Source organism: Chanodichthys erythropterus, chromosome 12, assembly GCF_024489055.1.
Source record: "Chanodichthys erythropterus isolate Z2021 chromosome 12, ASM2448905v1, whole genome shotgun sequence".
Lineage (NCBI taxonomy): Eukaryota > Metazoa > Chordata > Actinopteri > Cypriniformes > Xenocyprididae > Chanodichthys > Chanodichthys erythropterus.
Genome location: NC_090232.1, coordinates 53060047 through 53084390, shown reverse-complemented (window position 1 = coordinate 53084390; position 24344 = coordinate 53060047). Strand labels below are relative to the sequence as shown.

The following is a 24344-nucleotide window of genomic DNA, read 5'->3' as shown; positions in this document are numbered from 1 at the left end:
ACGTAAACATGGAAGCCTTCACTGTGCTTACTGCATCACCTGCGTAAGGATAATGACAGGGAAGAGAAGATATAAAGTCATTATTTTTTATTTTGTTTTTGTGCACAAAAAATATTCTAGTTTTTTTTTTTTTTTTGGCTATAGAACAGGTTTTTACTCCCTGATGTCTGACCTCAACAGACTGAACAGAAGAATTCATCTGGAGAATATTTCCACCTCAAAGAAGGAGGAGCCTCATAGCAAAACCCGCCTATTATGTCATTGTCCCAGACCAATGATAGCTCAAAGGCGTTTACCAGCCAATGCAAACTTTTCCGCAATGTTGGTAAGCTGTTTCATTCTTCTTGCCAACTTTCCTTGATTTCGCTTTTAGTATATATGGGCCTGTAGAGCTTGATTGTTATAAGAAATTTCTTGTTATCTTTACTTTTACAGGGTCCCAGTACTCACAACCTGTCTCCAGTAAAACTGTAAGCACTGTAGGAATAGATGGTGTTCTCACCCTCCCCACCCACATCCTTTTACTGTGTGAGTTTAACGGAAACTGTCCAAACCACAGCGTTTCTTAATTTGCTGAATTTGCATTTTTACTCCTTTTTGTAACACCACCAAATGCCGGCAATATATGACAATATCATATTTAAATTTAATAGTTTGTACAACTCAAAGCACAAGCAGTCTTATGCCAAGCTACCAGGTTTTTGGTTCATAAGAACGTTCAAAATATTCAATGTTGGTTTTGGGAATACTAAAATGTCCAGTTTTCTTGACATTAGAGGAACGTTTTTACATTCCTCAAAAGTTATTTAAATTTAATTTTGATTAAATTTAATATTGATTTGTAACTTTCCAAGACATATGAAACACAACAATGGTGACGTCATACCAGCATAGAAAACTATGGCTCCCAGCATGCATAGGAGGGGTCTGGCTGCAGACTTGCATTCTGTCACACCGCATCTACACCGGACATGATGTGGTGGGATGTGATGCGATGCGACATGACAACAGACAAAGCTAATCTGTTTTAGCAATACAGAAATGTTTTCCAAAACCACCTGCAATTGCTGATAAAGGAACTCAACAAGAGCACAACTAAAGCAAACACTGATCTTCATGATTAATTCTCAGTAAGAGCTTCTGTAGACGTGTGACAGAAATAAAGTCAGTCTGGTTAGTAATAAGTGAAGCTGGTAATGCTGTTTGTAGAGTTGTTGAATCAGATCTTCAGAGATTTCATGTCTTTTATCTTCAGTTCATCTAAGGCTGTGGCTGAAGAAAGTTGTAGTTTGTGTTCTTATTTCTCTTTCTTTTGATTGAAAGAATGTTTCAAGAACAACATACTAACCTTTAAATAAACATTCTAACAATGTTACAAATCAACATTCCTAGAGTGTTGAATTTTTAATCAAAATTAAGTTGAAAGAACGTTTGAGGAACATCATGCCTTTTAAAACACGCCACAAGAAACCTGGACATTTTCTACTTTACCAGAACTAACACTGAATATTTGGAGCTCAACAGAGCTACAAAGGCAACCTGCTTAGCAGTGCTGCAGAGAGGAACAGGAAGCTGATAAGCAGGAAGCAGCACTGTTGCCAGTTCTGCGGTTACCATGTGTACTATTCAACCATCTGTTCATCTGACAAATATTACATCTCATCCACTCTACCACCACTCGAAACAGTAGTCTGACTTGACAGCTCTCTTTTCAACTCCTCATCTGATTACGGTAAAATATTTTATATTTCATATTTTATTTATTAAGTGCATATAAGGTTTTATACTGAGAGGTTAAAGGAAAGATTCATATCTTCAGTCTTTTTTTCTTTTCTTTTTTTCCACTGATAGTATTAGTTTGAAAGAAGCCGCCTTTTCTCTGCACACAACAAATGACGTCTGATAGACTGAATGTAATCCATTTACATGGGGTGCTGTTCTGGATGAAATTTGAATTTTAGATGAACTGGCACCCTCAAATTTGCCTAATTTCTTTCATATATGCAGAAAGGGTCTTATTGATAATGAACAGATGTTCAATGTTGATGTTTTTTTGAAAATTTTTAGTTTGAACAATAATTAGGGCCCAAGCCAATGTAATGGCGATGTAGAAACCAATTTTTTGTGCCCTTGTGTAAATAATAATAATAATAATTTCTAGCAAATGTAGTAATGTTTTTAGAGAATTTTTTTTCTACTCTTAGATAAAGAGGGTGATCGAAAGCAGATTAGGGGTTGCGTGTAGATTTTTCTTAGGTGGCTACTTCTCAATACATGAGTTACTCAAGTACATGTGGTTTACATATTAAGCTACAGCACATGAGCAGGGGCAGACTGGCTATCTTGAACTATGGAAGTTTTTCCAGTGGGCTGCTTTACATTGTGGCCTGGCCCATGATTATATGAATATATGAAATATAAATGATAGTACATGTACATATAACCTATCCATCTGTCACCCCTACTTGAGTTGAATATCATTATAATCTATTTAGCATGCTCAGGCTCATGCAGCAGTCAACATGTCCATGTCGCATGTCCACCCACCGAAGTTAAGCAGGGTTGAGCCCGGTTACGACCTGGATGGGAGACCTCGAAAGTGAAAGTGTGGACAGAGCCCTTTCACTTTAGAGAATAAAGGGATAGTTCACCCAAATATGAAACTTCTGCCATTAAGTACTCACTGTCATGTCGTTCCACACCCGTAAAAAACCTTTGTTCATCTTCAAATTAAGATATTTTTGATGAAAAATAAAGACTATATTCAACAATTTCTCTCTTCCCTGTCAGTCCCCTACACTTTTTACAATGTAGACACAGTGCAGCACTTCATGGTTCTATGTCAGAATGCCAAATGTATCTACAACATAAACAGCGTAGAAGAATGACAGGGAAGATAAAAAACTGTTGAATAAAGCCTTTTTTTTTTTGTTTTGTTTTTACACACAAATAGTATTCTCATTGCTTCATAACATTAAAGTTAAACCACTGCAGTCATGTTGACTATTTTTAGCAATTTCTTTTTTTTTTTGACATTGCTGCCTATGTGTGGTTCAGAAATCGTCCCGGATTTCATCAAAAATATCTTAAAGGGGTGGTTGCCATTGTTATAACCAGTGTTGGGTGTAATGTGTTACTGTAATTAAATTACTTATCCACTGAAAAAGTAAAGTAAGAGATTACTGTTCATTTATAGATAATTTAATTACAGTTACTTATAATGTACTTGCGTTACGTACTGTTAATTAGTTCAACAATTCTGTATAAAAATCTAAATTAGTCGTCTAAAGGTAAAAGTGAATGCTGCCTGCCTCTTTAAAATCATCAGCTGTAGTGCAGTTTTGCATGAGTTCGCTACTTCGCACCAGTTGGCTGTGTAGTCGCTGTCTGAAGATGTCAGCAGAAGTGAGTGGCTGTTTTGCAGAATGGAAATATTCCAATTACTTCACTTTTTTGACACAGGTAGGCAAGAACTGTCACAGTCACCGTCTGTCTCACCTTCCCCGGACTCCATTTCCCAGCATCCCTCTGTTTCCTCACCTGCACTCAGTCACCAATCACCTGCACCTGGTAACCATCCACTCGTCAAACACACACTATAAAGACTCTCACTCCCTGCACCATGGTGTTTGGTCTTGTCAATGGAAAGCACAATGTCTCTTGCAAGCACTATGTCTCATGTACCTGGACTCCTTACCTTTTACTCACCCGAGATCCCTGAATCCTCTTCCATCCGCCGTATGCTCACCGTTCCCTGTGGATCCTTCACCTGCAAAGACATTCATCTATTCATTCTCCAGCTAAGTGACTGTTCCAGAGTGCTTGTTCATTGACTCACCTGCATTCTCCATTTGCCAGTGTCCGTGCCTCTGTTTAAATAAACACTTGTTGATCACTTACCTGTCTGCCTCCATCTGTGTGCCTGACAGAAGACCAGACCTTATGCAGAGCACCACGGATTCTGGCTGGGAATTCGCCAGGCAGATCGTAGCAGCAGCTCAATCCATCCGCGATTTGTTCACTTTCACTGACAAATTCTGTGGTCTCATCCAGACAAGCTCTCTAGAGGATGAGAAGGTCAAGAATTTGTATAGGATCGGGGTAAACTTTCCAGAGAGCTCCCCGATCTCACTGGATTGGACTGGGAGGAGGCCATTTTCCAGTGTCTGGAAAGCTTTATTCCACCATCGGCCTTCCTACTAGTCCAAGAGTCCAGACGCAAGATAGCCGCCACTCCCGATCCTCGTCGCAAGATGGCCACCACTCCCAAACATCGTCACAAGATGGCCGCCATTCCCGAACCCTCAGTCAAGATGGCCGCCATTCCCGAACCCTCAGTCAAGATGGCCGCCATTCCCGAACCCTCAGTCAAGATGGCCGCCATTCTCGAACCCTCAGTCAAGATGGCCGCTGCCATGCCTGAGCTCTCAGCTAAGATGGTCAACGCCACAGCTATGAATCTCTTCCTCATCCAGGATCCTGTCCCTGACCTCAGTCCTGTGATGATTCCAGTCCCTTACCATAGTCCAGAGGTGACTCTCTCCTTTGTCCCGAGTCCAGAGGCGACTCTCTCCTTTGTCCCGAGTCCAGAGGCGACTCTCTCCTTTGTCCCGAGTCCAGAGGCGACTCTCTCCTTCGTTCCGAGTCCAGAGGCGACTCTCTCCTTCGTTCCGAGTCCAGAGGCGACTCTCTCCTTCGTCCCGAGTCCAGAGGCGACTCTCTCCTTCGTCCCGAGTCCAGAGGCGACTCTCTCCTTCGTCCCGAGTCCAGAGGCGACTCTCTCCTTCGTCCCGAGTCCAGAGGCGACTCTCTCCTTCGTCCCGAGTCCAGAGGCGACTCTCTCCTTCGTTCCGAGTCCAGAGGCGACTCTCTCCTTCGTTCCGAGTCCAGAGGCGACTCTCTCCTTCGTTCCGAGTCCAGAGGCGACTCTCTCCTTCGTTCCGAGTCCAGAGGCGACTCTCTCCTTCGTTCCGAGTCCAGAGGCGACTCCCGTCCTTTCCCAGCATCTCTCTGGTTCCTCACCTGCACTCAGTCACCAATCACCTGCACCTGCAAGCCATCCACTCGTCAAACACACACTATAAAGACTCTCACTCCCTGCACCACGGTGTCTGGTCTCATCAATGGAAAGCACAATTAGACCTATTAGACCTACCTGAAATATATAGCATTGTTTTATTTGTATCTTTAAATATTTTTACAGAGGTATCGACTTTGGTATCAAGTATTGTGCACTTTTGCTGGTATCGGTACCTACTACTAGATTTTTGGTATCGTGACATCCCTATTTGTTATGTTTTAAACATTATGGTACGGTAACATGGGCTCTTGAAATTACGCCCCCTTATTGGGAGCAGCAGCTCCTTTGCATTTAAAGGGACACACACACAAATTGAGTATTTTTTGCTCACCTTTAAAAAGTGACAAATGTAACATACTATTTAAAAAGTGATCTGTGGGGTATTTTGTAGCTAAAACTTCACATACACACTCTGGGGACATCAGAGACTTATTTTACATCTTGTAAGTGCCATTATATAACCCCTTTAATTTAGAATGACATGAGGATGAATACTTAATGACTGATATTTCATTTCTGGGTGAACTAACCTTTTAAATGGGCAGGGGCTCAAATCACCCTGCCTCCCCCACCCCCACCCCCACTAACCATTTAATCATAATGGACCCTATATTGGGCCATTGACTTTAGACCAGGTTTCACTTGGTCAATGGTGCAGTCGTTTTCAGTTGCCTCAAAATAGTAACGCGCCTACAATGCGCCTTAACACACTTCGTTTTCAGATCAGCATGCCCATGGGCGCACAAATGGTCACAAATGCTTTTGCTATTTAAACAACGTGGCGCAGGACGTGAAAATGATAACTGCGTCAGGCTGAAACTAGCAAAAAACACTTGCATTGTGCCGGGTGTATGATAGGGCCCAATGTGTCTTTAACTGCCTCTTAACTGCATACTCTGACTTAAAAAACAAAACTGTAAGATGCCATAGCACTGTACATAGACATTTTTAACAATTTTTTTTTTTTTTACAGTCTCTTAAAACTGGTGGATGGGGCTATTCTATGATGGGTTGTTTAACCTGTAAAAGGTGATGAAGCATGTATTTTTACACAAACACACACACACACACACACACACACACACACACACATGTTTGTTTTTGTGAATTGTGGGGACTTTCCATAGACTTCAATGCATTTTACACTGAACAAACTGTACATTCTATCCCCCTACCCTGCCCCTACCCCTAAACCTAACCCTCACAGGAAACTGTGCAAACTTTTACTTTTTCACAAAAACTCATTCTATATGATTTATAAACCCATTTACATTGTGGGGACCGCTGGCTGGTCCCCACGATGTAGGTGAACTCAGGTTTATATTACATCATGGGGACATTTGGTCCCCACAATGTAATATAAACAAAAGCACACACACACACACACACACACACACACACACACACATGCTTGATCACACAAACATAATATACAAATGGTGTAGTTAAGTCCTGGGGCCTCATTTATAAAATCTGCAAATGCACAGATTTGATAATAGAGTCTGTGCACTCTAAAAGTCACACACATTTATATTTATAAAATCCACAACATTCATATTTATAAAAATGTTCTTGGACACGGAAAAGTGCTTAGTACCACGCCAGGGTCTGAGCCAGGGGTGTCAAATGTAGTTCCTGGAGGGCCACAGCCCTGCAAAGTTTTGCTTCAATTCTAATTAAATGTGCCTTATCAAGCTAATCAGGTTGGCTTATTTGAAAACTATAGGTAAAGTCTTCAGGATTACAACAAAGTAATAGGTAGGTGAGTTTAATCCAGGTTGGAGCTAAATTCTGCAGGAAAGTGGATCTCAAGGTCCAGAGTTGAGGATGCCTGATCTAGGCACTGTAGCTTAGTGGTGGGAGAAATAAAGCTTTTCAAAGCCTGGAATCAATTGAACCAATTGCTTAGCAGAATGATTCACTATTTAGAAACACCACACAGTGATGACACCTGCTGGTCGGAACAGTGCAAATGCAACAAAACTCCAGCAAAACAGCTTTTACAAACCCATTGCAAATGTTTTATTGAAAGTATAACCTATGAAATGCAATTAAACGAATCATCTTACAATAAATGTCTGTATGATATGTGTTGTTTTATCAATTTTTAAGGCTTGTTTGGTTTGTTCCATAGATGGCTCAGCTAAACAGGCCAGGGTAGTTGCCTAAGTTGATCGTAGCTCCATTGAAACCAATGGAGCTACGATCAACTTAGGCTTACGATGCTTTTGGGAAACGCTGCCCAATATACTACTCTTTCCTTTTAATTATACAAATGTCTCATTAAAACATCAACATTTTTTTAAAAAACATATTAGAGATCAGGAAAAAAACACAGACACTTGCTCAGTTGTTCGTTGACTGTTGAAATTTCGAAACATTTCGAAACAGTTTTGATGTAACAAAACCTCATTTACTGAAATCACATGACTTTGGTAGTTTGAAACATGCTCCAACCCACTGATTTGAAACAAAAGATTTATAAAGGTTTCAAAGCTTCATGAAGCAGCGTTTTAAAGGTGCCCATCATTACCTTTAGCCATAGTAATCCTGAAGGCATTGATTAGCTTGTTCAGAGGTGTGTTTGATTGGAGCAAAACAGGACAGTGGCGCTCCAGGACCGATGTTGCCTATGCCTGATGTAAGTGTATCTCTGACTACAAGATAAATAAAATGATACTACAGAACATTTGAAAGCTCTTTGTGTGATTAATAAATATCAATTACCCTAAACTCTGTTGCTCTGCTTTCAGATGCATGTGTGTCACTGTGATTGCAGTGATTATTATAGTGGTAACCTGTCTGATACACAATCTGAAACCCTCTGATAAGTGTTATTCTAAAGCAGCAGTGGCAGCAGATGCTGGGACTTGCTCTGAGATCGGGAGGTACAATTCCAAAGACCCACATTTATGTATTTGGGAGAACTTTTGCAATTCTAGAGTTTTGCATTACTAATGTGAAATCATTGTTAATCACTTACTCAGAGCTCTTTTTGTTTGCAGGGACATGTTGAAGCGTGGCGGTTCAGCAGTTGATGCTGCTATTGCTGCTCTGCTGTGTGTGAGTCTGTTTAATGCGCACAGCATGGGCATCGGAGGAGGCGTGGTTTTCACCATATACAATGCATCAACAGGTAGGCTACATGGGCTTAGAAGACATAACCAGACTCCCACAAAACTTACACACTTAGTACACCAATTAAAATGGCATTTTCCTTGTATAACCCTGAGGTGAAGTGCCATGACAAAGAGCCTTCATAGTGATCTCAGTTATCGTGCCACTTGAGAGTAAATGTGTAGTTGCCTCAGAAAATAATGCAAATGTGCAGATTCTTGAATTAATGTCATTCTTGACTCAACATTTCTAATTGGCCAGCTGCATTTCATGTTTGAAGTTAAGGTTAATTTTATGGTTAGTTGCACCCAGAGCCATAGAAAGAGAGAGTTGCGACAACGGAAGTTCAAAACGCTTGATGGTCATGTGATTCGCGTAGACTTCAGATAGTTCCAGGAAGTGCTTCGGCAGCAATTCAAAATGATAGAGTTAGAGAGACAGAACCGTGATATTTGGTAATTTGTAGTCAATAAATGCATCGTTATACAATATTTATGTAATACACTGACATGTGAATGTAGTATGTGTTTGTAGTTACAGCAATGTTGTTTTTAAAAGATAAAAACCTGCTAATATTTGAGGATTAGTGTTTTCAACCAGTGTTGCCTGCCTTGTTAACATATTTCTGGCTAACGTTACCTTGATTAAAGACCGTGTTGCAGTTGTTTTGAAGTATTTTTATGTTTTTAAACTTGTATGTTAGTTAATTAAGGGCAATCATGTCATGTTCACTATGGTTTCACAGGGACAGGAGACCTGCAGGTGACAGGCGATTGCCTTAAAAAAAAAAAACACTGCAAAGAAGTGAAATGTAAAATTTAATTAAATTTTATGTTTACAATTCTTATGCACTTATTACTATATTCATACACAATATATTCAATTGTAAAACAAAACATGATTATACACACACATTGACTTTTGCACTGATTTAGTACAATGGATTTATAAATTTCTAATAAACTGCATGTCAAGCATATTGCCCGTCCTTTCCTACATGTTCTTTAGTCTCCGCTGTGGTTTGCAGTGTTGCATGAGGATGATCCAGTTGTTCAGAGAAAGAAGTATGAATGGTTTCCCTACTGACACGGAAAAGAGAAAATATGTTCCAGTCAGCAGGAGCAATCTAAATAGAGCTAAAGATTGTGTTCTAAATTGTGTGTTAATCATATACAGGTGTATCTGCCCTTTTTCACAAAAACCAACACTGGGAACTTTTATGTTTATTAAAGGTTTATTAAAAATAAGGAGCAAGGAAAAGCTTGCAAAATCCAAGGAGCAGTGACTGGCGGTGACAGCATCATTGCATGGAGTCTTCAGGATCTGAATCCCCTTGTGCTTGTATTGAAAGCAAGATAAAAGGAGACAAAACGGGAGCAATTAAATACAGTAGTAGCATATAATATAAATTTTTGGTATTTAGTATGATTTCTCATTTAGCCTAGTATGATTTTTTTTTTGAATGACTTCTTTATTCCCAGGTGAAAAAATGCGGTAGTAATTTAAAATAAATACTATAGTGTTTTTGAACCATACTATACTTGAATTAATGTGTTGTGGTATTCTATAGTTGCTGTGATAATATAACAACTATAGTAATATAAACAAATTTCTTAATAGCCTACTGTACTAAGTTTTATACAACTATAGGGTATATTATACTACAGTATACACTAGAGTTTACTGTAGTAAAATCCAGGAAATAACTGAACTAACAGAGGCCAGAGATCGCTAACTATGGCTATTCAAAACACTTTTCAAGACAATAAATACACGATTGAGACGATGAATGCATGTATTGACTGAATTTGCCTCTGAATAGCGCTCGCTCCGTGGGCGTGGCCGCATTAGCGGATAATGAGCTGAATCAAGGACTTCTGACATGGCTCTCTTTTCATACAGATTACATAAACACATAATGTTTGTTTTCGATTTGACTTGTACGATTTAAAACCTGACATTTCAACGTTTCTTTAGACATAAGTGTCATTTTTTTGTCATTAGTATTCATAAGTTACAGTTCATTTTCTGAGAACTATCAGATTGGACTTCGTTCAGAGGGAGACGAGAGATCACGCATCATGTTAGTTTTCTTTATTTTACAAAAAGCACAACATTTTGTTTTTACTCTGAGTGTACACAAATAAAATAAGATATTCCACAGATTAAAATGGTGTATAGCTCTTAATTGTATGTGCAACATTGACGGAGTATTTTGAGTCTCTTTCACACTAGTTAGAAAAAAACCTCGGTGATCACGCCAGCGTGACCGCCGACCCGAGGGAGTTAAAAATGAAAATAGCAACGACTCTCATCTCCATGAATACAGTAATAAACGATGGTAACTTTAACCACATTTAACAGTACATTAGCAACATGCTAATGAAACATTTAGAAAAACAATTCACAAATATCACTAAAAATATCATATTATCATGGATCATGTCAGTTATTATTGCTCCATCTGCCATTTTTCGATATTGTTCTTGCTTGCTTACCTAGTCTGATGATTCAGCTGTGCACAGATCCAGACGTTAATACTGGCTGCCCTTGTCTAATGCTTTGAACATGAGCTGGCATATGCAAATATTGGGGGCGTACATATTAATGATCCTGATTGTTACGTAACAGTCGGTGTTATGTTGAGATTCACCTTTTCTTTGGAGGTCTTTTAAACAAATGAGATTTATATAAGAAGGAGGAAACAATGGAGTTTGAGACTCACTGTATGTCTTTTCCATGTACTGAACTCTTGTTATTTAACTATACCAGGGTAAATTCAATTTTCAATTCTAGGGCACCTTTAACTGTTAAAAGGACAAGATAATACATCGAACATTTAAACAGATTTTTTTTTTTATTATGAACATAGGACTGACCTGAGGAAAATGCTAAATCTGAATGCAGGTAATAAACTCACTCACTCGATCTCTTTCTCACAGTACTCTTCTACACAATACAGTAAGCTTCAATGAACAATATCAATTGAGAACATAGTTTACGTTGCTAAGAGTGGCTGCTAAGAGTGTTGTGTAGTGATACACAGAATCGTTGGGTGAAGCTGTCATCATGATTAAAACACAGCTATTGACCAATCAGAATCAAGGACAGGAACTAACCATTTTATAATAGGTTTTAAGTTTGTTTTTCAGAGTCTTATTCAGTCAGTCACTCCATGTCAATCTGACAGTTACAGAAATGTTAGATCCTTTAAGCCAGTGTTTCTCAACTCCAGTCCTCGGGACCCACTGCTCTGCACATTTTGTATGTATCCCTTATTTAACACACCTGATTTAGATCATCAGCTCATTAGGAGAGACTGCATGAACTGAACTGAGTGTGTCAGTTAAGAGAGACATACAAAATGTGCAGAGCAGTGGGTCCCGAGGACTGGAGTTGAGAACCACTGCTTTAAGCGATATTATATTAAAGCAAATCCAATGGAAAGTTTCTTCACTGAGCAAAGTTATGTCCAAAAGATGTCAACATTTCAACGTCTTTGTCAAACATTGAAAAACATCCACCGAGGAGCCAGAATGAAAGTTTGGTAACACTTTCTATGAAGACCATGCTTATAATGATTTATAGCCACATTTATACTTATTTTTAAGTAAGTATTACTATTCTATAAATATATTTATAAGGACTCATTAAGACCTATACAGCATTATAAGAACAGTTAGAAACATTTATATTATTTTTATAATTACTTATAAGCCATGCATTTGCTATTTCAATGTGCATGCTCATAATCCATTATACACTGATTTATAAATGATCACAAAATAGTTCCAGAGACACTCGTTTGCTGTATCAACTAGTTATTATGTCTTTAATGGCTAAAGTTTGCATTAGAGGTAATGAATGGTAATTTTGATTTGTTAAAATCTATATCTCCTCAGCCATATGCATGGTATTGCTTATAGCAGTTTGGAATTATACTTTAAAAAATTGTTGCAGTTTTTTGCTCGTATGTAACATTAAAAAAATATACTTTTTTTCATCTGTTTGTATTAATGATTTCTATTTTTTTAGTACAGGTATTGTTGTTCATTTGTTACAATTACAACTTAAAATGTAAAATGAGCACATATTTGTGATTTCTTAACATTTGATTTTGAACATTCAGCAATGTTGCATTTATAGTTATTAGTAACTATTATAACTCACAATAAGTATTTATAAGAACATTAATAACAATATATTCACTAATTTGTCAGAAATAAATCTGAATAAAGTCATTGTAACTATAATATAACGTGCATTTACTCATCTCAATTTCAAATGTTACTTCTTAAACTTCCCCTAGTTAAACAAACAGAAAAAACATAAAATAACGTAACAAACATCCATATCTGTTAATTCTCAACAAGAACTTCTGTACATGTATGAAAGAAATAATGTCAAACTGGTTTGTGAACTGGTTTGACACTCAGTGTGGCTGAAGTCAGTTGTAGTTCTTGTGTTTCTGCTCGTCTCTTCTCTTTTTTCTGCTCTTGTTTCTCTGTCCTTCAGTCATTCTGCTTATCAGGTGTTCATCAGTGTCTGAATTCACTCTCTTCTTTTCATTCACTCTGTCAAGTGGACTATATTAGTGAACTAATGTAGGGAATAGTGAATGAGGGTATAGGGTGTGATTTAGAACACAGCCTCTGAGTGTCGACTTTGAGCGATGTTAACTCACAGTATATTCCTGTAGGCTCGAAAATGACAAATATTACCCAGAATGCATTGTTTTCTACAGTATATTACTGTTTTAATGTGAAATGGTTGGTTACTGTCAGAATTTGTCAGTTTTTCTATGGCAAGGTTTTTGATGGTCACCACTGTTGAGATTCACGCACTGATAATTGATGTGTATTTAATTGAAATACTTTAAAGTTTTATGATCAGAGCAAGTTTGTTTATAAAAACTCTCAGGACATATACATATACTGGTGTTAATTTTTTTAGTAAATACTGGCAGGGACAGTTAGATCCATACATCATTTATTATCTTAGCAAAATCACTGCAACCAATTTTTTTTTTATTTATTTTTTTTTTATTAATTGAACGTTTTATGTTTTTAACCTCAGGAAAGGTGGAGACAATTAATGCTAGAGAAACTGCTCCAATGGGTGCTTCAGAGAACAAGTTTGGCAATGACCCCCAGAAAGCAAAACCAGGTAAACCACCATGATGTACGTCTCAAAATCCAACCTGCAACCTCATGTGGGGTCCAAATGGATTTCTAATTGTGGCTTAGCTTGTTTTCAATTTCCATTTAGGCCCCACATGGGTTTGCCCAGATGAAACGAGCACTACAGGTTGTTAAACGTAACACTGCACAGCAAAATCCCCAGTGTTAAATTAACAACCCTCAGTGTTTATGTGTTAGTGTGTCCACACTACATGGTGTTAAAGTTAAAGAGATAATTAAATCAATAATTAAAAGATTATAAAGAATTGATGATGAGCACCTAGTGTTAACTAGAAGAATCACAAAAAGAAAGAGAAACAGATGAGCAGATGAGCAGGGGCCTACATGGAAATTGCAGACAATATTGACTGGGCCTCAGTTAGATAGTCCAGGTCAAACCCATCTGGTCCCCACTTGAGTGTACTGGTTGGGAAATCTACTGGTTTTACAGCACGGACTAGATTCAGTAAGCACATTAGTCCACACAATTCTGTTATTACTTATCATTAAAACAAAGCTTAAATCTGACTTTCTACCCCATTTTAACTCTTGAATGACAAGACCACTCCTCTGTGTTTTGTAATGAATGGCAGGGTTGTTCATAGGTGTACCAGGAGAACTTCGTGGTTATGAGATGGCACACAAAAGACATGGGAGACTGCAATGGAAGGAGCTGTTTGAGCCCAGTATAAAACTGGCATTAGAGGGTTTTCAGATTAGTAGGTCCTTGGCTAAAGCCATCAATTGGAATAAGGACATAATTATGAATGATACAACACTGTGGTGAGAACAAATCATTTTGAACTAGTAAAAAATAAACACACACCAAAGATGTAGTCAAGACCAAGGATATTTTTGAAGTTAATAAAGTGATTATTTGAGTGATGGCTAAGCATCGGTGATGAACACTTGCTGTTAACAAATAGAATCCCTGAAAAAAAACAGAAGAACTTCAGCTGAATTCAGGCACAGCCTTAGATTAAATCAACTCAATATAAAAGACATTAAGGCCCTGTCTATGAACATGGTTATTTTCAAAACCGCACCTTTTCTATGCAGTTGGGCCTTTTGTCCACACAAAAGTGCAGTATTGTTTTACTGATACTGATTTACTGTCTGTTATGTTGATTTCATCTAAGGCTGTGGCTGAAGTCAGTTGTAGTTTTTGTGTTTCTCTTTTCTTCAGTGATTCTGCTCATTATCCTCAGGTATCTTCAATAATCAAACAATCATCACTTAATTAATCACTTAACTATCTAATTAACTCTAACACTGCTTCAGTGTTACTGTAACACCCTGCTGGTGGTTCCCATATGAACACTGACCTGTGTTGATTTAACACCAGGTAATTTACTTTCACACTACAGGTGTTCATGTTGTTTTTAAATGCTGCCCTTGAGCTAAACAAAGAATAGGCTTGTTTGAGATTAGCAAATTCTGCGCAGAACCGATCACTGGTGATCACCGCAAGATGCATGCCGGTTAGAAATGTGTCCAAGGGTGGGCCGCCTTGCTCTGATGTCATGCCGATGTGGGTCAAAAAAGTCTCGCGACGGCAAGACGGCCTCATTGGATTCTGCAGTCAAGCGCAGTTGCTCTCCACCAACTGCGCTGACCAAAAGCACGATGGGAAACGACTTGCTGACGACACAGCTTAAAGCTTATCTGGCTGGTGAGCTGATGCCCCAATCCTCAGGGTACATACAATAGATGCATTTTCAAATTAGATGAATAGGAAATGAGAAATCATGCTTCAACAAAAGATGAATAAAGTTTTATCTAATATATATTATTTGAATATAATGCATATGTTTTATATGTTATATGTATATGTCTATATGTGGATATATGTTTATGTACATGTATGTATATGTGTATATATATATATGTTTGTGTGTGTGTATGAGTATATAGATGTATGTGTATCGGGATTTATGTACATATATTATGTGTATTAAGTGACTGCGATTTTATATTATGAATATATGATACCTGACTATATAGTTGTACTGTATGCGAAAATATGTCGTATGTGTATATGTATGTATGGATGTATGTATGTGTATGTGCGCATATATATGCATGTATGTGGATGCGTATATGTATGTATATGTATGTATGTGTATGTATATGTATATGAGTATATATATGTATGTATGTGTGTATATGTATGTATATATATATATATTTTAAAGTATATTAGTACTATTATTACTATGATTATGGTTATTAGTAGTGGCAGCATTGGTCGAACTATCAATACTTTCATTTTTTTATAGAACAATTGGGCCTCTTCTGTATCTACAATGATTATGATAACAATTTCACAATCATTATGAATTTTTAATAATTTACATAACATATACACACTCTGGGTTTGGTGGCCGCTCTGTTTCTGTCGGTGGGCCTGAATGGCACATCCAGTTGATACAGGCACTGTCGATTATGTTTTTTTTTGTTTGTTTTTTGTTTGTTTGTTTGTTTGTTTTTTTTGCCTACCTCCTCCCTTCGCCACCTCTGCCGGTGATCTGGGTCAAACATCTCTATTGGGTTAAACGTGGTGTCTCTGGCTAGGGAGCTGGCTAGGGCACGCCGCAGTTATACCCAAAGAATATAACTTAAAATGGCTCAACTGATACATTGAACACCAGAAATTCATATAAGAATAGTCAGTTGTTGGGTCACACCCAGACTAGGTGAGCCTTGTCTGGAGGTGCCTGACACTGGCACAAGAGTCTGGTATGTCCGGGGGTGTGAAGGAGAGAGAAGGTGAATCAGAGGCGGTTTTGATGGTTGTGAGGACGGGTCTGTCGATTGTGCTTGCCGCCGGGGGCAGGGTGGCTCCTGAACCTAGCAGGGTATGGATTCGTCTGTAATCATTTCACTGACTAGTCCATTCATTATTATCATTAATATTATTGTCATTATTATTATCACTACCAATGCTACTGCCATTACTTCCAATCCAGCACCGATGGGTACCACAACTACTATTATTATTATTATTATTAAATTATTTACTATTAATATTAATGTTGTTGCATTACATTGTATTAATAACTATCTATCACTGAGTGCAGCCACTTCCAGTTTTTGTTCTGTTGTTGTCCCCCCCCCCCTCTTTGTTCCTCCCTACAACAATACAAGGAAAGTTAAACAGTAATTACTAATACAATTCATGATACTGATCTAACTGATCTCTGTACCTGTACCTGCAGAAACTACTACAACCATATATCTATAGCCTACTCTTTGTCTCTCTTTTCCTGTCTTCTTCTATTTGTATATGTATATAACTGTCACTGTTTTTTCTTCTTTTGTAACTGTCTTTTTGCTTAATAAAAAAAAAAAAAAAAAAAAAAAAAAAGCTTATTGGTTTAAACAGTGATCTCTTTTAAAATGTTTGATTTTAAAACTCCAATACCATGTTTTTATGTTTAAAAATAATGTGCAAATATTCCCAAACTCTCTGACAGTGCGATCTCTCTATGGGTTATGTGATTGTTGTCATTTATAAAAAAAAAAAATATAAAAAACATGTCTATAATTAAAGTAAAAATGATTGATACACACATCTTTTGGATGGAAATAAATAAGTACTTTGGGTGTATTGTTCATTATGTTTATTTTCATATAAAAGCAACAGAACTTAAATTACATCCAGTTTATCAGCAACACAGCGCACGAGTGTGAATCACGCGATATCCGCCTTTGATCTCGTAGGTTCTGATCCACTACGAGAACGGAGAACTGTCCATCTGTCCTGCACTTTTTTCACTCCTCCTCTCACTGCAGCCGCCTACTCTCGGCTGAACTTCAGGCGAGGCTAGGCGCATCTCAAACAAGCCTTATGTATGAATGTAATCACCATATCTAAATATTTACAACAAACACCCTTTTAACCAAGAAATGAGACCTACACTTTCCCTGCCTTTCCCAACAGCCTATCAAATGTTTGTATCCTCCAGGATACGTCACCCATTTTAAGGTTAATCACATAATTATTTAATTTACTCCAAGAATGATCTTGGAGGTCTAGTCTTGACTACATTTTTGGTTTGAACTATATAAATATAGTTGTAAAACTATATGTTTCTATTTACACCAGGTTCCTTAAAGCATCTGTCTTTTCATTTTTATGACATCTTGTTTCTGCCCCTCTCTCTTTTCTTTCCAGTGAAGTGTTTTGCGACTCAAACAATAATCCCTTGAAGGAAAATGATGCTATAAGATTTCCCAAACTAGCTGACACCTATAAGAAGATAGCAGAAGAAGGACCAGATGTTTTTTACAATGGGTCTTTGACTCAGGATATAGTAGATGATATCATTGCTGCAGGTTATTTCATGCTTACATCTTACTTTATTCATACCTGAAGGTCTGAAGGTCTGTTGACCTCATTTTATCAAAGTATGTAAATCTGTCTGAATCTTTGTTTCTCCTAACACAGGAGGGATTATAACACGTGAGGACCTGCAGAATTATAAGGCAGTGCTGAATGAGTATGCATTAAACTTTACTGTGGGAAAATACATTTTTCATGCTCCTGATGCTCCATTCGGTGGACCTCTGCTCGCTCTGATACTCAACATACTCAAAGGTCAGTTACATACTCTAAGGTCAAGCAGCTGCTTCCATTACGTCCAGTGTCAGAATTCTTGAAACTTTTTTGATCAGAACAACTTTTGAAAAATCCTTTTGATTTTATTTATGCTGGCTCTTATGCTATAGAATCACAGTGCTGCTGTAATCAACAAGGTAAATCTAATTTAGAGATTAGGCTCTAAATGACATCAGAGATTAAGATCACAATGTGATGACTATGTCAAAACAGCTTTAATGTTACTTTTTAACAAGTTCCCCTGCCCATTCAGTCTTAATTGTTAGTGGTAAACAAACTTGGCTTGCTGTTCCTGAAGGGGCTTGAACTCTGAGCTCAACCTCTCTACTGCACAGAGGAAGAATAAGAGCAGTGAAGAAGGAGATGGGGAGGAGAAGTCATGCAGGAAGAATTGTTGCTGGGAAGGCACAGAGACTGCTGTTAATATACCCTTGTAATGATGATCGACAGGACTGAATGTTGTCTTGACAAGCAGTGTCCTTATGCATTGAAGCTCAGAGGTTCAGTTAAAATAATTAAGGATTCATATTATTTCAGGTTACAATATCTCAAGCAACAGTGTTTCCACAATACAGAAGAAGACTCTGACCTATCATCGTATGATAGAGGTTTTCCGTTTTGCTTTTGCCCACAAGAGTGAACTGGGAGACCCAAGTTATGAAAACATCTCTCCTGTGAGTTCAGCCTTCACATATTTGTACATACGGTACTGATTCCTTGGGAACTCCTTTATACTTAGAGATTTGTCTAGTATTTGTTACAATAAATTCCCTAGTGTTGAAGTATCACCACTTGGTGTTCATATGGGAACCACCAGCAGGGTGTTAAAGTTGATTAGATACTTAAATGACCCAGACAGCAACATGCAACACCCTGCTGGTGATTCCCATATCTGAACACCAAGCAGTGTTAATTTAACACAGGGGAATTTACTGTGTGTGGGGTTACAAAGGAATAGCTTACCCAATATAAAAATTCTGTCATGTTATGTTCACGTTATCATCATCATCATCATTTTTCTTTTAGTGAAATACAAATGGAACAAAATTAGTAAACTTTTCCATAAAATGGCAGTTCAAAACAAAACAAAACAATATAATTGCACTGCATTTGTCTTGTTCTGTATTTTGAATCAGTTTAATGTATACTGTAGGTTTGTGCGTGTTTATTTTTTTATAATGTTCCGCAAATTTAAATTGACCATGATGCAAGCAGTGAAATCACATGCAAAATTCAATGACACCTGTCATCACTGACATCAAAATGGTGTTCCATGTAAAAAACTGGTTTCAGACTTGGTCCTGGAATGCCACTCTCCTGCAGAATTTAGCTCCAACCAGCTCCAAAACACCTGCTTGAAAGTTTCTTGCAGTCCTAATGAGATCTTGATTAGCTGGTTAAACTTTGCAGGACAGTGGACCTCCAGGGCTGAGTTTGGAGACCTCTGCATTATGGACAGAAGGTGAATTAAACCAACCCACATTCAACTGAATCAAGATCTGTATAAGGATTTAGAATGCCCTTTATTGAAACTTACAGCTGATGTTATTTTATTACTGTTCCTCTATTTATGCATCTTGTAAATGTTGTTTCACAGTTTGTTCAAAAAATTACCTCAGAGAGCTTTGCGGACCAAATCAGGAGTAAGATCAAAGATGACACGACCGAACAAGAAATGGACTACTACTCTGATAACACTGCAAGTGATGATTTTGGCACATCTCACCTGTCAGTCATCGCAGAAGATGGGAGTGCAGTGGCAGTCACCAGCAGTATCAATGACCAGTAAGACAGAGATGAAGAAACAAAGATCACTGATTACACTGATTAAGAAGTGGCACATAAAGCATGGATATAAGTTATAACCACTATAAACATTTGATAATTAGAAGTGGCCAAATTAGATAATTCAGTAATAATTGACCATTAGTGATAACTGATGATAACAAGTAGATTGTGTGTGTATGTGTGTGTGTGTGTGTGTGTGTGTTTTGTAAAAAATGTGTTTAAAATCCTTCATATTTGCCCATAATGTAGAATAGTGTTTCACATCACTGCACAATTGAAAGTCTCTTCTGTCTTAAGCCCTGGATACACTGAACGATTTTTGGCTGTCCCAGACAAAAGATTGCCATCGTGAAACAATCGTGGCGATTTCTGTGATCGTGGCTCTTAATCGGTGGTCATATGTCGTACAGTAAGAGAGGTTCAAAGACGGCTGTTTTCCAGGTCTTGCGACCAAAGATAGCCTACAATCATTTTCTGACAGTGTCAGAAATTCAGCCTAATCAACGCACAGTGTGTTTGCTGCTGCGACCCCCGTCTACTGACCAGCCAATGAAAATGTGACATGAAATCAACGCGTCATGATGCTAAACCTTAAAACTGCTAACCTCAAGCTCTTTTCCCTTCTTCTTTCTCCGCTTCCTTTTCATTTTCAGCACACATAAAAAATACAACTGCCAAAGTGTGATTCAACATGGTGTTTTTGTTTACCACTAGCGCAAGCTGATGACGTTTTATTCTTCTATAAAAACTTGCATCGTAGCCTACAAGTCAATAGGTGTCATCATTGTACAGTCTACATGCATGTTGTATCCAAGTTTAATAGATCCGTGTCGCACAGTGTGATGAAGTAATGATCTTATAGCATTGCAAAAACCGTGCAGTGTATCCCAGGCTTTACCCATTTCATGTCCTGGAGTTTCTTCTAATGCAGGGGTCCTCAACTCTGGACCTCGGGAAACACTGCCCTGCAGGGTTTAGCTCCAACCCTAATTAAACACACCTGAACCAGCTAATCATGGTGTTCAGGGCTGCTTGATAATTACAGATAGGTGTGTTGGAGCAGGGTTGGAACTGAAGTCTGCAGGACAGCTCTCCAGAAGCAGGGTTGGACACCCCTAATCTAAAAACCTCTATTAATTCTCAATGAGAACTTCTGTAGATGTGTGTCTAATCTGTGTCAATCTGGTTAGTTTGGGAGAGTTGTAGTTCTTGTGTTTCTGCTCATCTCTTTTTCTTGTTGTTTCTATTTCCTTCAGTGGTTCTGCTTGTTATCATTAGGTTTTATCAGTAATGGTCAATCACCAATTAAATTAACTGATAAAACTTTACAATAAGGTTCATCAGTTAACATTATTTAACTATAGTTAACATGAACTAATAATGAACTGCAATTATGCTGCATTTATTAATCTTTGTTAATGTTAATTTCAACATTTACTAATACATCATTAAAAAGAAATGTATTTGTTAACATTAGTTAATGCACTGTGAACTAACATGAACAAACTATGAACTGCTGTATTTTTACTAACGTTAACAAAGATTAACAAATACAGTAACAAATGTATTGTCCATTGTTAGTTCATTTTAGTTAATACATTAATGTTAACAAATGAACCTTATTTTAAAGTGTTACCAATGAACTAATTAGATAGCCCATGGTTGATTCAATGGAGTTAAAGTTGATACATTAAAATTGCTTCAATGGTTGCTTCCTATCTGGGAAGTCTGTTGTTTTCCCTGGAAGATCCAGTAATGAATCTTTAATTAAAAGTAATGAGGTCAAAAAAAAACAAAAAAAAAACAAAAAAAAAAACGAATGGATTATTCACAATAAGATCTTTACCATCCATTTAGAAAATAGATAGGATTTTTTTTATTATTGTTTCATGCTGACTTTAAACACTGCTAACAAGATTTACTGAACAGAGTAACAAAATACCACAACTTTTCTTAGAAACTGTTTGATTCTAATCAAGAATCAAGACAAGATTGTAATGTACTGTTGATGTCTATTTTCATGAAGTTCTATTGTTTTGCTGTTTTTCACAATCTTCTTGTCATTATTTTTCTTGTATTCTGACAGTTTTGGCTCCAACGTGATGTCACGCTCAACAGGCATTCTTTTTAATGACCAGATGCGGGATTTCGATTATACCTTTAGAAGTAAATTTAACAAAAAAAAACTTAATTAAACCAGGTAAAAATGAATGAATGAACAAATGAATAAATAAATGAATAAATAAAAAAAGCCTTTTAAAATTTATTTTAACTATGGTATTATTTTAACACTTTCCCCACCTAACTTATATATAATTATACTCCTAAAACTTTCACAGACCCCAGAACATGGGCCCAGAGAAGTATTTTATTCTAGCTTCATTCATTTTTTGAAACACTTGAACAAGTGTTTCAAAAAAAAAAAAAATTCAGGAAATTTATCAGGATCAGGAAACTGATCAAAACATGGAGAAGATCAGGGATGTCCAAACTCAATCCTAGAGGGCCACTGTCCTGAGTTTAGCTCCAAACAGCTCCAACACACCTGCCTGAATTTTCTGACAGTAAGACCTCAGTTAGCTGCTTCAGGTATGTTTAATTGGGGTTGAAGTTGAACTCTGCAGGACAGCAGCTTTCCAGTAATAAGTTTGGAGTAGTCCATCTTCTTTCCTTGTTGTTTAATCTGGAGATGATGTATTATATCATAGAATGTTTAACAGCATCCCCTTAAAACACAGATTGCTGAAAAAGTTATTAATGGCAGGGAAGGGTTGTGTCATAAATGATGGGAAATGTCATTAATGGCAGGGAGAGAGTTAATTAAAAGTAACACCACCTAAATATAATATATTCTTCATATACAGATGTTCACATATACAATGTATTAAAGCTGAAAATGTTCAGATAAAATACTTATTGTTTTTTTTGACAAGGTAAAAGGCCACTTTCATCAACGTGTCCCACAATAATATTGGACAAAGAAAGCAAACAAGTCAAAATGGTGGTTGGAGCTTCAGGTGGACCAAATATCACCTCATCAACTGCTCAGGTAACAAAAACACCTCAACAGATTTCAACAGTTCAAACATGACTTAACTTTTCATAAAAGATCTACAACACATAACAATATGCAATTTCATTTAATAGACCTTATTTAGGCGGTGTGCTTCAGCAACATAATTTGTGCAATTTTAATTGCATTAAAAAAAATCATTTAACTAAATACTCTTTCCTCTCTCCTGTCTCTCTCATCTCAGGTGATCCTGAACTACCTGTTCTTTGACTATGACCTGAAGAAAGCCGTTAATGAACCCAGAGTTCACAATCAGTTAAACCCTAGTAGGACCCTAGTAGAAGAAAACATTGATGAGGTGAGAGTTCTACATCTTTAGTTAAACAAAAAGTTTAACTAGAGATATGTAAATAATCAGACTTACACAGTCTGCAAAGTAATAATTATTCCAATTTCGTGTTTGTGATGCAGAGGTTAATTGATGGCTTGAAGCTGAAGAATCACACCATCATTAAGGCACCCTCATTAGGAAAGGTCCAGGCAGTTGTACGGCAAGGGAACAAAGTCTGTGCTGAATCCGACCATAGGAAATATGGCTATCCGGCTGGATACTGAGCACTACAGAAGAGTTTGTTGGGGTGAATTTTAGTGTGTCTATAGTGCCTGGATCACAAGAGCTGATCTTGCCATATGTGGTCAGGAAACTAGTGATGAGCGTTTTTTAGAACACTGCTTTGTGAATATTTGAAACTTTAGCAAGACATTTTTTTTTTTTTTTTTGGTTCGAGTGATTCAGAGTGATCTGTCTGCTAAAAATTTCTGTAAATGAGCCTTAGGTCATAACCTTTTCAAAATATTTCAGAATTTCTGTGGTTCACTGTGAACCCATGAACCAGTGTCTGCATATGATTTCTTTTGTAGACATTTAATGACATATTTGTAGAATAAAAGGGAAGAGTTATAGTCTCTGATTGGCCTGATAGCTCTCCATAAAATGAGTCCTACAATTTAATAAAATAACATATTATAAAGACTATTCATATTTGATTGTATTACATGCTTTGTTAATTGCATTTGATTGATTACACTTTCAATAAAAAATTTGCAGCTGGTTTGTAAAATGTGTTTCTATGTTTGGGCTGAGTTTTTGATGCATTTACACCGTTTTGACCAGCAGAGGTCACCAGCATGTGGCATTTCAATCGCTTTAAAAAGGTGAACCATTTTGCAAAACAATTGTTCAAAAGTTTTAAACAGCTTCATGTGTTTGAAACTTTGAATCAAGTATCATCGCTACACACACAGCACACGATCAGCTAAATCGGTTGACTCACAAAATTTAAAATGCGGTCAGATTTTACTGTGTTTGTTAGTGGTTAAAAGAATGAGACATAAAACAGTGATAAGTTTAAATATGAATTGTGTATTTACAATATCCACAGGAGACTTCAAAACAACACAATAAAACCAGGAAAACTCAGTCTGTTAAAAACATACAGTCCAAAGTACTGTTGTGGAAAAAGAAAACAACTCACCAAACTCACC

The 24344-nt window shown here is 37.3% G+C and overlaps 1 pseudogene; it reads left to right on the top strand.

The window, feature by feature from the left end:
- The first annotated feature begins 1101 nt into the window (after positions 1–1101).
- On the top strand, positions 1102–23897 carry LOC137031830 (glutathione hydrolase 1 proenzyme-like; annotated as a pseudogene).
- The last annotated feature ends 447 nt before the right edge of the window (positions 23898–24344 follow it).